The following is a 22375-nucleotide window of genomic DNA, read 5'->3' as shown; positions in this document are numbered from 1 at the left end:
AAGTTACTCCACCCTGTCTAAGCTCCACTCCATTGTGCTCCTCCCGTCCGGGGTCCACCGCCACCACCTGTTTGAGCTTTTCTCTATCCCTGACCGAGCCCCGTCATCGCACCTATGAGCTACGCCGCTGAAGTTGAATCTCATAAAAATAGGATTATTCTGATGGTACTGTAGGGGGATAAGTGGGCACAGAACACAATCCTTGATGCTACTTACATTCGAAGAAGCAAAACCACACAATTTTAGAACTTCGAGGGTATTCCAGACATTCACTCTGCTTAAATTTTTAGAACAGAAATGCGGATAACTCTAAGCATAAAAGAAGAAAGAAATGGAGAAAGTAAAAGTGAAGACGGAAGAAAGAGACAAATGACTAAAAGCAAAGAGACTGTTGAGGAAAATAAAAGAAATGATGGTTGAAGAAAGAAAAAACTGAAAACTAAGGACTGATACTATAAGAACTAAACCAAGCTTGAGAGAAAAACAGGGGCGAAGCCTGGGTAAAAACTGAGAGGGGCAACGAGGTATATGATTTGTTTTTCTAAAAACATATATACGAGCTAATAGGTAGACAATTTAAAAAGCCAACCACAAATGCATACATATTTTTTTGATAAAAGAGAGCTCCCTCTCCGATTTCTATTAAGAGAAATCACCAAGTCTTTTCTTACAGCTAAAAAGGAGAAACTGACATAACTATCCCACCAGGTCAGGCACTGCTTATCGAGGAGGAAGGAGAGCCATCCCTCCCCTCCCCACAAACCCCTGAGCAAAGTATCCCCAGGGGAAGATCTAAGGCCTGGGCTCAAACCGATCCTAGCACCAGCAACATAAGGTTCACTAAAGCAGAACAGAAGCAGTTTTAATCTCATACAAAGCTGAAAACATTCCCCATACAAGCGCTCAACAGAGGCTGGGTGAAAGTAGAGTAGCACCAGCCTCATCAAGCGTCCACCACAGCAATGAATGGCAGAAGATTTGTAGCTTATCCCACAATTCTTCTGGTCCCTAGACGCCATCCATGAACTGCCTTGAACACTTCTTCGGTAACTTCGCCAATCTGCTTCACACCTGCCTCCATCATCTTATTTTTTACGGGGTTTTTCTGCAAAATATTCCAATCATATAAGTTCTTGAGTAATAAGTTGACAGGTATAAAAGGATCATTTACCCTGTTATTATCAAAAACAATACTATTTCTCAATTTCCAAATTGTCCAAAAGATAGCCGAGACTCCTATCAAAACTAAACTCCTCTCATCTTTTCCAAACAAAATTGTCCAATTTTTAACCACCAGTTCTAATTCACCTGGTATATCAGTTAAGTTGAAAGCACATTTTAAAATATTCCATAAAAGCCTAGCTACTGAGCAAGTTAGAAACAGATGATTAACACTCTCTCTATGTCCACAGAATGGACAGTTTTCATCACCATTCCACCCCCTACGCCGTAGGTTATCCTTAGTGAGAATGCTATTTCTAAGAGCCAGCCACATAAAGACTTTGACTCTAGGTGGCATTTTAATTTTCCACATATATAGGTGCAGGTATTTGACTCCATTCTCTACAAGATGTCTGTATAAGGATTTTACTGTATAAACTCCATTTTTTTGTCAAAGTCCATCTCACTTTATCTTTTACATCTCTCAATACCACCGAGCTGCACACCTCTTCTATATGATCCCAGAGCTCTTTTGAGTCCCCAATCGAAGCCCTTCTAATACCTATATTATCAAGTCCTTTCTCAAAAATTTCTTTAACTGTTTTCTTATCAAAACAAATAATATATAACCTGGGGAAATTTTTACATAGTGGAGCAGTCCAATCCACCAGTCTTCCCAGAACCTGGTATTTCCTCCATCTCCTATCATGGATTTTCATAAAGAGGTAAAATAGTCTCTATGTTTTAATAACTCCTTCCAAAATTGGGAGTCACCTTGTTTAACAGATAAGTTTCCAACAGATTTGGATCCTTGATATTTTTTCGAGATAATCTCTTGCCATAGCCCCTCCGTGTTGTAAATTTTCCACCACCATTTGCTCAAGAGAGCTTTATTCATCAGAGCTAGGTTTTGAATCCCCAAAAAACCCATGTCCTTAGGTCTGCAGACATCGGACCATTTAACCAGATGATACTTCTTCTTTTTATCATCTTCTTGCCACAATAACCTAGCTCTAAAGAAGTCCATTCGCTTATTCACCCCAATAGGTAATCCATAAAAGGACATCATAAAGTATGGGATGCCTGTCAAGAAAGATTGTATCAAAGTAACCCTTCCAGCACTAGCAAGGAGCCTCCCTTGCCAGGTTTCACATTTTTTCTCCATTTTACTCTCTGGAGGTTTCCAGTGCTTGTTGCTAATTCTATTACAATCTATAAACAGTCCTAAATATTTCATTGGCAGAGATATCCTAGCATATTCATCCTTTTTGTTCTTGGCCTCCCCAAAAAGGAAAAGTTCACTCTTATGAAAATTAATTTTCAGACCAGACATCTGCTCAAAAGGCATAATATATATTTGAGGTTATGTGCACTATATATATCATCTTGTAGAAGGAATATGGTATCATCTGCATATTGCAACATGTTAATCCCATTTGTGGCATATTCTTCCAACACCCCTTTAACTAGGCCATTTTTTCTAGCATTATCAGGCATGATAGATAAAGCATCAGCCGCCAAGTCAAAATTAAGAGGTGACAGGGAATCTCCCTGCCTCAGCGCTTTATGAGTAGGGAAATACTTCCCTAAATTTCCATTCACTTCCACACAAACTTTCCCCCCTCTGATTGTTTCCCTCACCCAATCTATCCACTTGTCTGGAAATCCTTTCATTTTAAGCATTTGGAAAAGAAAGGACCATTTAATTTTATCATAAGCTTTTTCAAAATCAATTTTCAAGAGCAACGCCCCTTGTTTCTTCTTTTTTGTGCTATTCAAAGCTTCATGCAGAATCAAGACCCCCTCCATGATATATCTGCCTTTAATAAAAGCAGTTTGCACGGGGGAAATAACATCTGTTGCCACCATATTCAATCTGTTCATCGGAACTTTAGTAATAATTTTGAAACAGACATTCAACAAGCAAATAGGCCTGAAGTTTTGTATTTTGGCAGCATTTTTGCTTTTTGGGACCAAAGTAATAATCCCATAATTCAACCTATTGATATCAATTTTTTTTGTTTGCAAAATCATCTAGTAAGGCCTTAAGATCATTTTTGACCAACTCCCAGTAATGTTGATAGAATTCAGCTGTAAATCCATCAGGGCCAGGCGACTTATTATGTGCCATATTAAACACCACATTCTTAATTTCCTCCAAAGAGAACTCATTGATCAGCATGTCTCTATACTGTTTCTGAATCATTTTTGGATTTTCAATATTCAAAGAAATCGTAGAATTGTTAGGATGACCAAACAAGTTTTTATAGAAGCTTGTTATATATTCTACCAGATTTTTGTCTCCTTCTATCACCCCTTCCTCTTGCTCAAGCCTATTAATTTTATTTCTCCTAAGTCTTCCATTTGCCTTGGCATGGAAGAGTTTTGTGTTGCTATCTCCTTCCAATAATTTATCTACCTTAGCCCTTTGCTTCCACTTGGCTTCTTCCTGTTGCAACAATCTGTCCAACTGAGCTCTAAGCTCTATTTGCTCTTTTCTAACATCAGCAGTAAGTCCATTTTGTTCACAATGTTTATCAATATTATCTAGCTTAAGTAAAATGTCTTTTTTCAGCTCAATATACCAAGCATTTCTGTTTCTGTTCTAGCCTTTAAGTTTAGGCCTGAGAATTCTAAATTTTCCCAACAGCCTGTCCACACTGTCTCCAATTATACTAGTGTCATTCCACACATCATGTATAATCTTGTCAATGCCCTCCCGTAAAAACCAAGCATTTTCAAATCTGAATATTGGATCAGCTTTTTGAATGTCCCTAGAATCCAAAAAAAGTAGTGTATGATCAGATTTCTCTCTAGTTAGGGCAGTAATTTGGGTCAAGGGGTATACCTCTTCCTATTATGTATTACATAAAATTCTATCCAATTTTTCAAAGGTGGGTACAGGCAAATTGTTACCACATGTAAATTGTCTATCATTCATCTCGAGCTCTCTAACTCCAGCTTGTTCCAAAATAGCATGAAACATAAAACTCCAGTGCCCAGGGGAACCTGGTTTATTTTTTTCACTAGCTTTTCTAATGATGTTAAAATCACCCCCTATCAGGATAGGGTTTATACTGGTTTGGAAGATTCTAGACAGCTCAGCCAAGAATTTAGCTTTCCTTTCCAGTTGAGCATCACCATAAATCACCACCAAGTCCCAAATGAACCTAGTTTTTAGATCTTGCACTGTCATTTTAATATGGTAGTCTCCTTCACTTTGTGAAATCACATCAAGAGTGGTGTAATTCACCCCTCAAGAGTCCACCAGATTTCCCCCTAGCAGGAGTGAAATGCGAATGGAAGTCTCTACCAGCACAGATTCTCTGTAGATCATTTCTAGAAAACTCTTGTCTCATGGTCTCTTGTAGGCCCAGAAAGTCTACTTTCATGTCCACTACCATCTCCCTAAGGAACCTCCTTTTAATGTCTCCCCAAAACCTCTCATATTCCAAAAGATGCCTCTCATTTTTTGTTTCTTTTTCTTAGCAGAAAGTTTTAACATTAACAGCAAAGGCAGTTTTCACCCCAAAACCTCTGGTGGGTTTCTCCTTTTTTTTCTCTCCTTCTTTGCTGAGAGAAGTTCTCTAACTATTTCCTAGTCATCATCATATTTTCTATTCCCCTCCTCATCTCCCTGATCAAGAAGATCTTCCAGGGTATGCTCCCCAGTATCAATGATCTCATTTTCCTCAAGCAGCACATCTTGTTTCTGTTTTTTATTTAAGTCAGACAGCCATAAGTCAATTCTAGCCTGCTCCACATTTTTTATCAATTCCAGATTATGTGTAATCACCTCAACATTTTTTCCTAGTGTGACCCCTATCCCCTCAGCAACCTTTTGCAGGAGACTATTAGATTTAGGAAATCTTCCAACACAAGGTAACTCACCATAGTTATGTTTTTTTGCTGCCCTTTCCTTGGCCAGTTCTGTGATATTACGATCTTCTTTTCCCTTTAGTCTAGCACATCTTCTCAGTTCCTCTTCTTCATCTTTCAGTGCATCCTCTCCTTTCCCAGCTTTTTTGATCTTAGTCTAGAAAGAGTTTGTGTCTTGACTGGCTGTGTAATCCAATGGCTCAACATACCCCAGCCCAATGGCCTGATCAATCAATTCTTGCTCTGTCATTTCTCCCCCTTCTTCCTGTTTGTCCTCCACTCCCATATCTTCATCAATGGCTTCTACCTCTTCATCTTCATTGCCGCTTTTATCTCCAGATTGTGACCCCTTCACCTCATCACCTCCCTTCAGATTGATCTGGAGTAGCTCATGCTGTCTTTTAACCTCTTTCTCAAGGGTTTTCCTAATAAACTCCATTTCTTTCCTTTTTTTCTCTTCTAGTATCAGTTGTGCAGTCTGCCTGGTAGCCAGCTCCTTTGCTTTCTGCAACCTGATCATCACACTCTCTTCCCTCTCTTGTAACTCTGTACCTGCAGCTGTCTCCTTGCTTTTTTTTGTAAACTTCATCAGTCTGACAGATTTCACTAGGTTTCAGAACCACCTGCTCATATTGTTTCAGACCCAGATCTCCCAAGTTCATGCTCTGTTTTCCAGTGTCCATTTGTTTGCTTCTTTTTTGCATGTCATTCTCTCTTTGTGACTCAAAACTCTCAAGATCTAGATATTCAAATATCTTTCTTTTATTTCCCTCATCAAACTTATACCAACCATGTTCAGCAACTGAATCAAACTCAAAGTTTATGTCATACAACAGCAAGTCCTTAGTAGTTATCTTAGTCCCTGCTGGAATTTTGTGCATGTCTCTCACACCCACCTTCATCCTGATTTCTTCTTCTTGGGAGTGTATGTGCTCCACATCAACCTCCACCACTGGCCCTAAAGCAGATCCAATCTCACACACTCCTAGATAGTGTCTCAAACTGGCATGCACCCCCCACATCTTTATACATACCGAGTGGAGCTTCCCCTTGGCTTTATCATCTGGGCTCCAGAAATCAACCTCCACCATTGCTCATGTCCCCAACAAAGTGAATTTTCCAAAGTTCTTGAGCTCCACCAATTTGGTTTTGCTAGGGAATCTCATCAGAAAGGTTTTGGACTCTGAAATTTAGCTCTCCATGTCCACCCCCATTCAAACATCTTAGCAAATCCATATGCAATTGTAGTTACATTCAACTGCCCAGACTGTACAGTGACAAGTGCCATTGGGTTTATATGCTCGGTAGCAACAATGTCTTTTGTATGTTGAACCAAAAGACATCCCAAACCTCTGGCTCCATACCCCGCATACTTGGCTATACGTTTAGCTTACTTCAGAATTGTACATTCTTCAGTACTGTGTGATGCTCTCTGACACACCACACAAAACACCTTGTTTTTTGCAGTCACTCTTGAGGTGCCCCTGTTATTTGCATTTGACACAAAAAAGAACTTTGTTGTTGTTTCCTATTTCCTTCTTCTTTGGAGCCTCTTTTCATCCCTCATCCTTTGTTTGCCCTTGCATCTTCAATATTTCCTGCTTAGGCATGTTAGACAGCAAATATTGGTACTGTTGTGCCATTTGCTCCTGTGGCAAGAAACCAAACTGCCCCAGCCCCATCCCAACAGGCACCAGCTGGGGGAAATTGGGGTTGTTCACCATGGGAAATCCACCTGCCATCTGCATCTGCCCCCCTTGCACACCCATTTGCTGTATATTTGGATTGCTAACAGCAAAGTTACTGCCAGGTCCCACATCCCTATTTCCAGTTTGAGTTCTCTCTTGCTGTCCCCCCCCCCCTCTGCCTGAGCCAAATGATCCTCCCTTGCCATTCAGATCTCTCCCACTACCCATCGAAGTCCCTTCTCCTCCAGAACCACTGGTATTAGTCCCAACCCCCCCCCTGTAATTTCCATCCTTGTTTCTCCAATCAAATCCTTCCTAATCTCTCCCATCTAGCCTGTTAAAACCTCTCTCAGAGTTATCAGGTTTGTTGTAATAGTTACCTATCCCTCCAAAGCATGTGCCCCGCCCAGGCCTTGGCCGCCAGCTCTCCTGTCTGTTGGCCATGGTCTCAGCTCCTTCCCAGTTCCTCTCTTCTTCTTTGGATCTGGCTTCTCTGCTCGCCGCTGTTTTTGGTGCAAGGTTTGGGGGGGGGGGGAATCTGGTTCTAGTATAGAAGGTGGGATGACTCCTTTATAAACCCCTCTCCCCTCCACACTCCTCCCTGGCCCCCCAGCCCATCCACCTTATTGGGCCAATAGCGCAGAGGGCTTTTTCCTCCCAAACCTTTCTACATCTTGTTATCTCCTCTGTTTTTTTTGTTTTCCCTTGTGCAGAAATCCGACTCTCTTCTCCTCTGTGAATTTCACCAGCTTCTTCATCAAGGCTAAAGTTTTTAGGGATACTCACATTCAACAGCTTGCCATCTATGTTGTCATTCTCATTCGATTTTGTCTCCCTCACCGAACAAAGATCAATAACTTTTTTGACAGAATTGAGCTCTTCCATCTCAATATCACTCAAATATTCAGGGAATCTGGCATAATCCCAGATTATTGGATTTTTAGGTTTCATCTTAATTAGAGGCATATCTACCTTTTTACAATGATATTCCCCCCAACTAGGAGAATCAATATGCGTAAAACTACCCTCACATTTGGTCTGAATCATATCTAATTCCTTCTTATGAATATCAACTTCATTCTTCAGAAGCAAGCTCTGAACATATTGGTTCATCTTTTTTCTCATTTGCCTATTTACTCCCTGATTCGGCTTTGTATATCAATTTCACGAAGATGCTCTCTATTATCAACTTCATTCTTCAAATTAGAAGCATAAGGAGGCAGGGGGCAACAATGCTCACCTGAGTTATCATCCTCGTCAGAATCGGTACCCGAATCTTCGCTAGCCAACCTCCAGAAGCGGTTGTTGGCTAGCGAAGCCTTCAGGCATCGTTTCCGGCGAGGCGAGCCGAGCAGCGTGGAGTCGGGGTTGGTGCAAGGCGCGCGGAACCTCGCAGCATCCGTGGCTCCTCCTGCGGTGGCTGCTCCACCGGGTCGTCGCAAATCACGATCGACGCCATGGCCGAGCCTGGGGCAGGGAGGGCCAGGACCCCTTCGCGAGATCTGAGAGCAGATCCCCTCAAGGAGGGGGCAAGATGCGCCGTCTCGAAGGAGGTGAACTCCACCCACTTCCTCGCCACAGCCCTTTCCGGTGAATCCGCCTGCTCCATCGCGCAGAGCAGCACCTGGAGCGGATGCTTGCGTACATCCCTCCCGAAAAGCGACCTCTCCTCCGCCGCAGTCAGCCGCTCGAAGATTGCCTCCGCATCCGCATACATCTCCCTTTTGCTTGTATACCACGAGCCGATCTCCCTCAGTCGAGCGTGCAGGAACATGTTCCGACCAGCAAACTTCCTCAATGCCAATCTCCACCATCACCGCCGCGGTCGTCACCAGAGAGGGAGATGGGTGTGGTTGGTGTGAGAGATGGATGGGGCTGGATCGGAGCAGACTCACCATAAGTATTTCCCGCAATTAATCTCCCACCGGCCGCAATTCCTCTCCCACCAGCCGTAGTTTCTCCCTCGCCGGCTCCCGAGGTGGCGCCCCCACCCTGGATCTCCTCCTCGATGCACGCAACATGACAAGGGAACCCGATTATGGTTCCCGGGGCCAACACGAGCCCCCTCCTGTACCGCCTGTCCACCGTACATCCCCGCTCGTCGACGAAGTCGACCGTGGCTGAGTCCGGGCCAAGCACGATCACCCCCCGATGTAGTTGTAGGGCCGCCGTCTTCAGATTGGCGGCGAACCACGCCGGCCACCGTAGTGGGGCGGGTTCTCTCCCCGCGTCGCCAGGGAGACGTGTCGGGCGCGTCATTCTTCGTGCCATGTAAGATGGCAGCATGCATGCATCAGGAGTATTGGCTATCTGTTTACTGGTGCAGTAAATGCATACATATAGTGTGTAAGAAACAAAATTGCATACTTGCTTACATAAGATAATGTCATCACACACGTAACTATGACAGGTTCATTGCCAAAATGAAAGCATACTAACCACTGAAGGTAGAATAACTTGAGAAATATGAATATGTTGTCCCTTTTCTTGGTACGTCCTTGATTTGTATCCTTCAAGCTGTAGGAAAAAATTCATATTTAAATATAAACATTGACAGATAAAAATATAAGCTTGAGCACATACCGAGTAAGCTTGTTCAGATCAATTTCAGGCATATTATCGGTTGTGGATTTTGCAAAAAAAATCTCCATTTTCTTTCCTGTCAATGTCAAACAGGAGTAGTTAAACAATAAATACATTGACATAACATGAAGGCACAGTATTACTAAAGTATATTGATTTTATTCTTCTCCGAAGGCCACATGCTTCCTGCAGAATTGTTACATGAAGCTAGGTTCAATTAACCTAACTACATGTTTGTATCTTTTAAACATGAAATCAGAATAGACTAATAATAGGAAAATTAGAAAGGAACAAATCAGAACTGAACCTAGGGCTTATGAGTGGGGTGCTTCTTTTTTCGGTTGGAGACGACAACGCGTCGGGCCGGCCGGCGTGCACGATATAGATCAAGGTTGAATGGCTGATCATCGGAGGGGCGGCCGGCGGCGTGTAGGCGCTGCCCAGTTTATAGCCAGGCGTCAGCGGCTTCGGCTGGGCGGTCGCGCGAGAAGTAGATTAGTCAGGATGAAGAGAGGAAACACATATGGTTGTAGCGATTTGAGCCAGCTGGTATGCATCTGCGTGTTGTATTCTCTCTTAGATGGGCTGCTTCATTGCTGCCTTTCTGTCACGAGAATATATGGTCTTCTAAAACAACACAGAAGTGGGCCAGTCGGGGCAAATGTCTCCTGGGCGGAGCGGGGGCAGCACATTTTCACCATAAATCACCACCAAGTCCCAAATGAACCTAGTTTTTAGATCTTGCACTGTCATTTTAATATTGTAGTCTCCTTCACTTTGTGAAATCACATCAAGAGTGGTGTGATTCACCCCTAACAAGAGTCCACCAGATTTCCCCCTAGCAAGAGTGAAATGCGAGTGGAAGTCTCTACCAGCACAGATTTTCTGTAGATCATTTCTGGAGAACTCCTGTCTCGTGGTCTCTTGCAGGCCCAGAAAGTCTACTTTCATGTTACCATTTCCCTAAGGAGCCTCCTTTTAATGTCTCCCCCAAAACCTCTCATATTCCAAAAGATGCCTCTCATTTTTTTGTTTCTTTTTCTTAGTAGAAAGTTCTAACATTTTAACAACAAAGACAGTTTTCACCCCAGAACCTCTGGTGGGTTTCTCCTTTTTTTTTCTCCTTCTTTGCTGAGAGAAGTTCTCTAACTATTTCCCAGTCCTCATCATCTTCTCTATTCCCCTCCTCATCTCCCTGATCAAGAAGATCTTCCAGGGTATGCTCCCCAGTATCAATGATCTCATTTTCCTCAAGCAGCACATCTTGTTTCTGTTTTTTATTTAAGTCAGACAGCCATAAGTCAATTCTAGCCTGCTCTATATTTTTTATCAATTCCAGATTATGTGTAATCACCTCAACATTTTTTCCTAGTGTGACCCCTACCCCCTCAGCAACCTTTTGCAGGAGACTATTAGATTTAGGAAATCTTCCAACACAAGGTAACTCACCATAGTTATCTTTCTTTGCTGCCCTTTCCTTGGCCAGTTCTGTGATGTTACGATCTTCTTTTCCCTTTAGTCTAGCACATCTTCTCAGTTCCTCTTCTTCATCTTTCAGTGCACCCTCTCCTTTCCCAGCTTTTTTGATCTTAGTCTCGAAAGAGTCTATGTCTTGACTGGCTGTGTAATCCAATGGCTCAACATACCCCAGCCCAATGGCCTGATCAATCAATTCTTGCTCTGTCATTTCTCCCCCTTCTTCCTGTTTGTCCTCCACTCCCATATCTTCATCAATGGCTTCTACCTCTTCATCTTCATTGCTGCTTTTATCTCCATATTGTGACCCCTTCACCTCATCACCTCCCTTCAGATTGATCTGGAGTAGCTCATGTTGTCTTTTAACCTCTTTCTCAAGGGTTTTCCTAATAAACTCCATTTCGTTCCTTTTTTTTCTCTTCTAGTATCAGTTGTGCAGTCTGCCTGGCAGCCAGCTCCTTTGCTTTCTGCAACCTGATCATCACACTCTCTTCCCTCTCTTGTAGTTCTGTAACTGCAGTTGTCTCCTTGCTTTTTTTGTAAACTTCATCAGTCTGACAGATTTCACTAGGTTTCAGAACCACCTGCTCATATTGTTTCACACCCAGATCTCCCAAGTTCATGCTCTGGTTTCCAGTGTCCATTTGTTTGCTTCTTTTTTGCATGTCATTCTCTCTTTGTGACTCAAAACTCTCAAGATCCAGATATTCAAATATCTTTCTTTTATTTCCCTCATCAAACTTATACCAACCATGTTCAGCAACTGAATCAAACTCAAAGTTTATGCCATACAACAGCAAGTCCTTAGTAGTTATCTCAGTCCCTGCTGGAATTTTGTGCATGTCTCTCACACCCACCTTCACCCTGATTTTTTCTTCTTGGGAGTGTATGTGCTCCACATCAACCTCCACCACTGGCCCTAAAGCAGATCCAATCTCACACACTCCTAGATAGTTTCTCAAACTGTCATGCACCCCCCACATCTTTATCCATACCGAGTGGAGCTTCCCCTCGGCTTTATCATCTGGGCTCTAGAAATCAACCTCCACCATTGCTCCTGTCCCCAACAAAGTGAATTTTCCAAAGTTCTTGAGCTCCACCAATTTGGTTTTGCTAGGGAATCTCATCAGAAAGGTTTTTGGACTCTAAAATTTAGCTCTCCATGTCCACCCCCATTCAAACATCTTAGCAAATCCATATGCAAGTGTAGTTTCATTCAACTGCCCAGACTGTACAGTGACAAGTGCCATTGGGTTTATATGCTCAGTAGCAACAATGTCTTTAGTATGCTGAACCAAAATACATCCCAAACCTCTGGCTCCATACCCCACATACTTGGCTACAGGTTTAGCTTACTTCAGAATTGTACATTCTTCAGTACTGTGTGATGCTCTCTGACACACCACACAAAACACCTTGTTTTTGCAGTCACTCTTGAGGTGCCCCTGTTCTTTGCATTTGATACAAAAAAGATCTTTGCTGTTGTTTCCTATTTCCTTCTTCTTCGGAGCCTCTTTTCATCCCTCATCCTTTGTTTGCCCTTGCATCTTCAATATTTCCTGCTTAGGCATGTTAGACAGCAAATATTGGTACTGTTGTGCCATTTGCTCCTGTGGCAAGAAACCGAACTGCCCCAACCCCATCCCAACAGGCACCAGCTGGGGGAAATTGGGGTTGTTCACCATGGGAAATCCACCTCCCATCTGCATCTGTCCCCCTTGCACACCCATTTGATGTATATTTCGATTGGTAACCACAAAGTTACTGCCAGGTCCCACATCCCTATTTTTAGTTTGAGTTCTCTCTTGTTGTCCCCTCCTCTGCCTGAGCCAAATGATCATCCCTTGCCATTCAGATCTCTCCCACTACCCATCAAAGTCCCTTCTCCTCCAGAACCACTAGTATTAGTTCCAGACCCCCCCCCCTGTAATTTCCATCCCTGTTTCTCCAATCAAATCCTTCCTGATCTCTCCCATCTAGCCTGCTAAAACCTCTCTCAGAGTTATCAGGTTTGTTGTAATAGTTACCTCTCCCTCCAAAGCCTGTGCCTCGCCCAGGCCTTGGCCGCCAGCTCTCCTGTCTGTTGGCCATGGTCTCAGCTCCTTCCCAATTCCTCTCTTCTTCTTCGGATCTGGCTTCTCTGCTTGCCGCCATTTTTGGTGTAGGGTTTGGGGGGGGGGAGGAAATCTGGTTCTGGTATAGAAGGTGGGATGCCTCCTTTATAAACCCCTCTCCCCTCCACACTCCTCCCTGGGCCCCCCAGCCCATCCTCGCAAACCTTTCTGCATCTAGTTATCTCCTTTGTTGTTGTTTTTCTTTTTCCCTTGTGCAGATATCTGACTCTCTTCTCCTCTATGAATTTCACCAGCTTCTTCCTCAAGGCTAAAGTTTTCAGGGATACTCACATTCAACAGCTTGCCATCTATGTTGTCATTCTCATTCGATTTTGTCTCCCTCACCGAACAAAGATCAATAACTTTTTTGACAGAATTGAGCTCTTCCATCTCAATATCACTCAAATATTCAGGGAATCTGGCATAATCCCAGATTATTGGATTTTTAGGTTTCATCTTAATTAGAGGCATATCTACCTTTTTACAATGATATTCCCCCCAACTAGGAGAATCAATATGCGTAAAACTACCCTCACATTTGGTCTGAATCATATCTAATTCCTTCTTATCAATATCAACTTCATTCTTCAGAAGCAAGCTTTGAACATATTGGTTCATCTTTTTTCTCATTTGCCTATTTACTCGCCTGATTCGGCTTTGTATATCAATTTCACGAAGATGCTCTCTATTATCAACTTCATTCTTCAAAATAGAAGCATAAGGAGACAGGGGGAAACAATCCTCACCTGAGTTATCATCCTCGTCAGAATCGGTACCTGAATCTTCGCTAGCCAACCTCCAGAAGAGTTTGCTGGCTAGTGAAGCCTTCAGGCATCGTTTCCAGCGAGGCAAGCCGAGCGGCGTGGTTGGTGCAAGGCGCGCGGAACGTCGCGGCATCCGTGGCTCCTCCTGTGGTGGCTGCTCCACCGGGTCGTCGCAAATCACGATCGGCGCCATGGCCGAGCCTGGGATAGGGAGGGCCAGGACCCCTTCGCGAGATCTGAGAGCAGATCCCCTCATGGCGGGGGCAAGGTGCACCGTCTTGAAGGAGGTGAACTCCACCCACTTCCTCGTCACAGCCCTTTCCGGCGAATCCGCCTGCTCCATCGCCCATAGCAGCACCTGGAGCGGATGCTTGTGTCCATCCCTCCCAAAAAGCGACCTCTCCTCCGCCGTCGTCAGCCGCTCGAAGATTGCCTCCTCCTCCGCATACATCTCCCTTTTGCATGTATACCACGAGCCGACCTCCCTCAGTCGAGCGTGCAGGAACATGTTCCGACCAGCAAACTTCCTCAACGCCGATCTCCACCATTGCCGCCGCGATCGTCACCAGAGAGGGAGATGGGTGTGGTTGGTGTGAGAGATGGATGGGGCTAGATCGGAGCGGACTCACCATAAGTATTGCCTGCAATTAATCTCCCACCGGCCGCAATTCCTCTCCCACCAGCCGCAGTTTCTCCCTCGCCGGCTCCCGAGGCGGCGCCCCCGCCCTGGATCTCCTCCTCGATGCGCGCAACATGACAAGGGAACCCGATTACGGTTCCGGTGAAGGAAATATGCCCTAGAGGCAATAATAAAGTTATTATTTATTTCCTTATTTCATGATAAATGTTTATTATTCATGCTAGAATTGTATTAACCGGAAACGTGATACATGTGTGAATACATAGACAAACATATAGTCACTAGTATGCCTCTACTTGACTAGCTCATTAATCAAAGATGGTTATGTTTCCTAACCATAGACATGTGTTGTCATTTGATTAATGGGATCACACCATTCCGTTAGCCTAGCACTTGATCGTTTAGTAAGTTGCTATTGCTTTCTTCATGACTTATACAAAGTTCCTGCAACTATGAGATTGTGCAACTCCCGTTTATCGGAAGAACACTTTGTGTGCTACCAAACGTCACAACGTAACTGGTTGATTATAAAGGTGCTCTATAGGTGTCTCCAAAGGTACATGTTGGGTTGGCGTATTTCGAGATTAGGTTTTGTCACTCCGATTGTCGGAGAGGTATCTCTGGGCCCTCTCGGTAATGCACATCACTATAAGCCTTGCAAGCAATGTGACTAATGAGTTAGTTGCAGGATGATGCATTATGTAACGAGAAAATAGACTTGCCGGTAACGAGATTGAACTAGGTATTGGATACTGACGATCGAATCTCGGGCAAGTAACATACCGATGACAAAGGGAACAACTTATGTTGTTATGCGGTTTGACCGATAAAGATCTTCGTAGAATATGTAGGAGCCAATATGGGCATCCAGGTTCCGCTATTGGTTATTGACCAAGAATAGTTCTAGGTCATGTCTACATAGTTCTCGAACCCGTAGGGTCCGCACGCTTAATGTTACGATGACAGTTTTATTATGAGTTTACAAGTTTTGATGTACCGAAGTTTGTTCGGAGTCCCGGATGTGATCACGGACATGACGAGGAGTCTTGAAATGGTCGAGACATAAAGATTGATATATTGGACGACTATATTCAGACACCGGAAGTGTTTCGGGTGATTTCGGAGAAAACCGGAGTGCTAGAGGGTTACCGGAACCCCCCCCCCCCCGGAGAGTTAATGGGCCACATGGGCCTTGGTGGGAAGAGAGAGGGGCGGCCAGGAAGGGCCGCACGCCCCCTCTCCCTCTGGTCCGAATTGGACTAGTAGGGGGGCGGCGCCCCCCTCTTTCCTTCCCCTCCTCTCCCCCTTCCTTCCCCTCCTAGTAGGAGTAGGAAAGGAGGAGTCCTACTCCTACTAGGAGGACGACTCCTCCTCCTGGCGCGCCCAACAAGGGCCGGCCGGCCTCCCCCCTCCCTCCTTTATATACGGGGGCAGGGGGCACCCCATAGACACACAAGTTGATCTACGGTTCATTCCTTAGCCGTGTGCGGTGCCCCCCTCCACCATATTCCACCTCGTTCATATCGTCGCAGAGTTTAGGCGAAGCCCTGCACCGGTAGAACATCATCATCGTCACCACGCCGTCGTGCTGACAGAACTCATCCCCGAAGCTTTGCTGGATCGGAGCCCGGGGATCGTCATCGAGCTGAACGTGTGCTGAACTCGGAGGTGCCGTACGTTCGGTGCTTGGATCGGTCGGATCGTGAAGATGTACGACTACATCAACCGCGTTGTCATAACACTTCCGCTTACGGTCTACGAGGGTACATGGACGAACACTCTCCCCTCTCGTTGCTATGCATCACCATGATCTTGCGTGTGCGTAGGAATTTTTTTGAAATTACTACGTTCCCCAACAGTGGTATCAGAGCCAGGTTTTATGCCTTGATGTTATATGCACGAGTAGAACACAAGTGAGTTGTGGGCGATACAAGTCATACTGCTTACCAGCATGTCATACTTTGGTTCGACGGTATTGTGAGATGAAGCGGCCCGGACCGACATTACACGTACGCTTACGCGAGACTGGTTTCACCGTTGCAAGCACTCGTGCTTAAAGGTGGCTGGCGGGTGTCCGTCTCTCTCACTTTAGCTGAATCGAGTGTGGCTATGCCCGGTCCTTGCGAAGGTTAAAACAGCACCAACTTGACAAACTATCGTTGTGGTTTTTATGCGTAGGTAAGAACAGTTCTCGCTAAAAGCCCGTAGCAGCCACGTAAAATTTGCAACAACAAAGTAGAGGACGTCTAACTTGTTTTTGCAGGGCATGTTGTGATGTGATATGATCAAGACGTGATGCTATATTTTATTGTATGAGATGATCATGTTTTGTAACCGAAGTTATCGGCAACTGGCAGGAGCCATATGGTTGTCGCTTTATTGTATGAAATGCAAACGCCCTGTAATTGCTTTACTTTATCACTAAGCGGTAGCGATAGTCGTAGAAGCAATAGTTGGCGGGACGACAACGATGCTACGATGGAGATCAAGGTGCCGTGCCGGTGATGATGGTAATCACGACGGTGCTTCGAAGATGAAGATCACAAGCACAAGATGATGATGGCCATATCATATCACTTATATTGATTGCATGTGATATTTATCCTTTATGCATCTTATCTTGCTTTGATTGACGGTAGCATTTTAAGATGATCTCTCACTTAATAATCAAGAAGTGTTCTCCCTGAGTATGCACCGTTGCCAAAGTTCGTCGTGCCCAGACACCACGTGATGATCGGGTGTGATAAGCTCTACGTCCATCTACAACGGGTGCAAGCCAGTTTTGCACACGCAGAATACTCAGGTTAAACTTGACGAGCCTAGCATATGCAGATATGGCCTCGGAACACGGAGACCGAAAGGTCGAGCGTGAATCATATAGTAGATATGATCAACATAAGATGTTCACCATTGAAAACTACTCCATATCACGTGATGATCGGTTATGGTTTAGTTGATTTGGATCACGTGATCACTTAGATGACTAGAAAGATGTCTGTCTAAGTGGGAGTTCTTAAGTAATATGATTAATTGAACTTAAATTTATCATGAACTTAGTACCTGGTAGTGTTTTGCAAATTATGTTGTAGATCAATAGCTTGCGTTGTTGCTTTCATATGTTTATTTTTATATGTTCCTAGAGAAAATTGTGTTGAAAGATGTTAGTAGCAATGATGCGGATTGGATCCGTGATCTGAGGTTTATCCTCATTGCTGCACAGAAGAATTATGTCCTTAATGCACCGCTAGGTGACAGACCTATTGCAGGAGCAGATGCAGACATTATGAATGTCTGGCTAGCTCAATATGATGACTACTTGATAGTTTAGTGCACCATGCTTAACGGCTTAGAATCGGGACTTCAAAGACGTTTTGAACGTCATGGACCATATGAGATGTTCCAGGAGTTGAAGTTAATATTTCAAGCAAATACCCGATTGAGAGATATGAAGTCTCCAACAAGTTCTATGGCTAAAAGATGGAGGAGAATCACTCAACTAGTGAGCATGTGCTCAGATTGTCTGGGTACTTCAATCGCTTGAATCAAGTGGGAGTTAATCTTCCAGATAAGATAGTGATTGACAGAATTCTCTAGTCACCATCACTAAGTTACTAGAACTTCGTGATGAACTATAGTATGCAAGGGATGACGAAAATAATTCCCAAGCTCTTTGCGATGCAAAAATCGGCGAAGGTAGAAATCAAAGAAAAACATCAAAGTGTTGATGGTGGACAAGATCACTAGTTTCAAGGAAAAAGGGCAAAGGGAAGAAGGGGAACTTCAAGAACAACAGCAAGCAAGTTGCTGATCAAGTGAAGAAGCCTAAGTCTGGACCTAAGCCTAAGACTAAGTGATTCTACTGCAAAGGTACTGGTCACTGGAAGTGGAACTACCCCAAGTATTTGGCGGATAAGAAGGATGGCAAAGTGAACATAGGTATATTTGATATACATGCTATTGATGTGTACTTTACTAGTGTTTATAGCAACCCCTTGGTATTTGATACTAGTTCAGTTGCTAAGAGTAGTAACTTGAAACGGGAGTTGCAGAATAAACAGAAACTAGTTGAGGGTGAGGTGATGATGAATGTTGGAAGTAGTTCCAAGATTGATATGATCATCATCGCACACTCCCTATACTTTCGGGATTAGTGTTGAACCTAAATAAATGTTATTTGGCGTTTGCGTTGAGCATGAATATGATTTGATCATGTTTATTGCAATACGGTTATTCATGTAAGTTAGAGAATAATTATTGTTCTGTTTACATGAATAAAACCTTCTATGGTCATACACCCAATGAAAATGGTTTGTTGGATCTCGATCGTGTGATACACATATTCATAATATTGAAACCAAAAGATGTAAAGTTAATAATGATAGTGCAACTTATTTGTGGCACTGCCGTTTAGGTCATATTGGTGTAAAGCGCATGAAGAAACTCCATAAAAGATGGATTTTCGGAATCACTTGGTTATGAATCATTTGATGCTTGCGAACCGTGCCTTTTGGGCAAGATGACTAAAACTCCGTTCTCCGGAACAATGGAACAAGCTACTGACTTATTGGGAATAATACATACCGATGTATGCGATCCAATGAGTGTTGATGCTCGTGGCAAGTATCGTTATTTTCTGACCTTCACAAGATGATTTGAGCAGATATGGGTATATCTACTTGATGAAACATAAGTCTGAAATAGTTGAAAGGTTCAAAGAATTTCAGAGTGAAGTGGAAAAATCATCGTAACAAGAAAATAAAGTTTCTGCGATCTGATCGCGGAGACAAATATTTGAGTTACGAGTTTGGTCTTCAATTAAAACAATGTGGAATAGTTTCACAGCTCACGCCACCTGGAACACCACAACGTTATGGTGTGTCCGAACGTCGTAACCGCACTTTATTGGATATAGTGCGATCTATGATGTTTCTTATTTATTTACCATTATCATTTTGGGGTTATGCATTAGAGACAGCTGCATTCACGTTAAAAGGGCACCATCTAAATCCGTTAAGACGACACCGTATGAACTATGGTTTAGCAGTAAACCTAAGCTGTCATTTCTTAAAGTTTGGAGTTGCAATGCTTATATGAAAAAGGTTTTCAACCTGATAAGCTCGAACCCAAATCGGAGAAGTGCGTCTTCATAGAATACCCAAAGGAAACTGTTGGGTACTCCTTCTATCACAGATCCGAAGGCAAAACATTCGTTGCTAAGAATGGATCCTTTCTAGAGAAGAAGTTTCTCTCGAAAGAAGTGAGTGGGAGAAAAGTAGAACTTGATAAGGTAATTGTACCTTCTCCTTTATTGGAAAGTAGTTCATCACAGAAATCTGTTCCTGTGACTACTACACCAATTAGTGAGGAAGTTAATGATGATGATCATGAAACTTCAGATTAAGTTACTATAGAACCTCGTAGGTCTTCCAGAGTAAGATCCGCACCAGAGTGGTACGGTAATCCTGTTCTGGAAGTCATGTTACTAGACCATGATGAACCTACGAACTATGAGGAAGCGATGATGAGCCCAGATTCCACGAAATGGCTTGAGGCCATAAAATCTGAGATATGATCCATGTATGAGAACAAAGTATGGACTTTGATTGACTTGCTCGATGATCAGCAAGCCATGTTAAATAAATGGATCTTCAAGAGGAAGACGGACATTGATAGTAGTGTTACTATCTACTAAGCTCGACTTGTTGCGAAATGTTTTCAACAAGTTCAAGGTGTTGAATACGATGAGATTTTCTCACTCGTATGAAGCTTAAGTTTGTTTGAATCATGTTAGCAATTGCCACATTTTATGAAATCTGGCAAATGGATGTCAAAACTGCATTCCTTAATGGATTTATTAAAGAAGAGTTGTATATGATGCAACCAGAAAGTTTTTGTCAATCCTAAAGATGCTAACAAAGTGTGCAAGCTCCAGCAATCCATCAATGGACTGGTACAAGCATCTCGGAATTGGAATATACGCTTTGATGAGTTGATCAAAGCATATGGTTTTATACAGACTTTTGAAGAAGCCTGTATTTACAAGAAAGTGAGTGGGAGCTCTGTAGCATTTCTAATATTATATGTGGATGACATATTGTTAATTGGAAATGATATGGAAATTCTGGATAGCATGAAAGGATACTTGAATAAGAGTTTTTCAAAGCAAGACCTCGGTGAAGCTGCTTACACATTGAGCATCAAGATCTATATAGATAGATCAAGACGCTTGATAAGATTTTTCAATGAGTGCATACCTTGATAAATTTTTGAAACAGTTCAAAATGGAATAGTCAAAGAAGGAGTTCTTGCCTGTGTTACAAGGTGTGAAGTTGAGTAAGACTCAAGACCCGACCATTGCAGAAAATAGAAAGAGAATGAAAAGTCATTCCCTATGCCTCAGTCATAGGTTCTATAAAGTATGCTATGCTGTGAACCAGACCTATTGTATACCTTGCTCTGTGTTTGGCAAAGGAATACAATTTTGATCTAATAAGTAGATCACTGGACATGGCTCAAGAATATCCTTAGTGAGGACTAAGGAGACGTTTATCGATTATGGAGGTGATAAAAGAGCCCATCGTAAAAGTTACAACGATGCAAGCTTTTACACCAATCCAGATGACTCTAAGTCTCAATCTGGATACATATTGAAAGTGGGAGCAATTAGCTAGAGTAGCTCCGTGCAGAGCATTGTGGACATAGAATATTTGCGAAATACATACGGCTCTGAATATGACAGACCCGTTGACTAAGCTTCTCTCACGAGCAAAACATGATCATACCTTAGTACTCTTTTGGGTGTTAATCACATAACGATGTGAACTAGATTATTGACTCTAGTAAACCCTTTGGGTATTAATCACATAGCGATGTGAACTAGATTATTGACTCTAGTAAACCCTTTGGGTGTTGATCACATGATGATGTGAACTATGGGTGTTAATCACATGCAGATGTGAATATTGGTGTTAAATCACATAGCGATGTGAACTAGTTATTGACTCTAGTGCAAGTGGGAGACTGAAGGAAATATGCCCTAGAGGCAATAATAAAGTTATTATTTATTTCCTTATTTCATGATAAATGTTTATTATTCATGCTAGAATTGTATTAACCGGAAACATGATACATGTGTGAATACATAGACAAACATATAGTCACTAGTATGCCTCTACTTGACTAGCTCATTAATCAAAGATGGTTATGTTTCCTAACCATAGACATGTGTTGTCATTTGATTAATGGGATCACATCATTAGGAGAATGATGTGATTGACATGACCCATTCCGTTAGCCTAGCACTTGATCGTTTAGTATGTTGCTATTGCTTTCTTCATGACTTATACAAAGTTCCTGCAACTATGAGATTGTGCAACTCCCGTTTACCGGAAGAACACTTTGTGTGCTACCAAACGTCACAACGTAACTGGGTGATTATAAAGGTGCTCTACAGGTGTCTCCAAAGATACATGTTGGGTTGGCGTATTTTGAGATTAGGTTTTGTCACTCCGATTGTCGGAGAGGTATCTCTGGGCCCTCTCGATAATGCACATCACTATAAGCCTTGCAAGCAATGTGACTAATGAGTTAGTTGCAGTATGATGCATTATGTAATGAGAAAATAGACTTGCCGGTAACGAGATTGAACTAGGTATTGGATACCGACGATCGAATCTCGGGCAAGTAACATACCGATGACAAAGGGAACAACGTATGTTGTTATGCGGTTTGACCGATAAAGATCTTCGTAGAATATGTAGGAGCCAATATGGGCATCCAGGTTCCGCTATTGGTTATTGACCAAGAATAGTTCTAGGTCATGTCTACATAGTTCTCGAACCCGTAGGGTCCGCACGCTTAACGTTACGATGACAGTTTTATTATGAGTTTACAAGTTTTGATGTACCGAAGTTTGTTCGGAGTCCCGGATGTGATCACGGACATGCCGAGGAGTCTCGAAATGGTCGAGACATAAAGATTGATATATTGGACGACTATATTCGGACACCGGAAGTGTTCCGGGTGATTTCGGAGAAAACCGGAGTGCCGGAGGGTTACCGGAACCCCCCC

The sequence above is a fragment of the Triticum dicoccoides genome, chromosome 2B, assembly GCF_002162155.2.
Source record: "Triticum dicoccoides isolate Atlit2015 ecotype Zavitan chromosome 2B, WEW_v2.0, whole genome shotgun sequence".
NCBI lineage: Eukaryota > Viridiplantae > Streptophyta > Magnoliopsida > Poales > Poaceae > Triticum > Triticum dicoccoides.
This window is presented reverse-complemented; position numbering follows the sequence as displayed.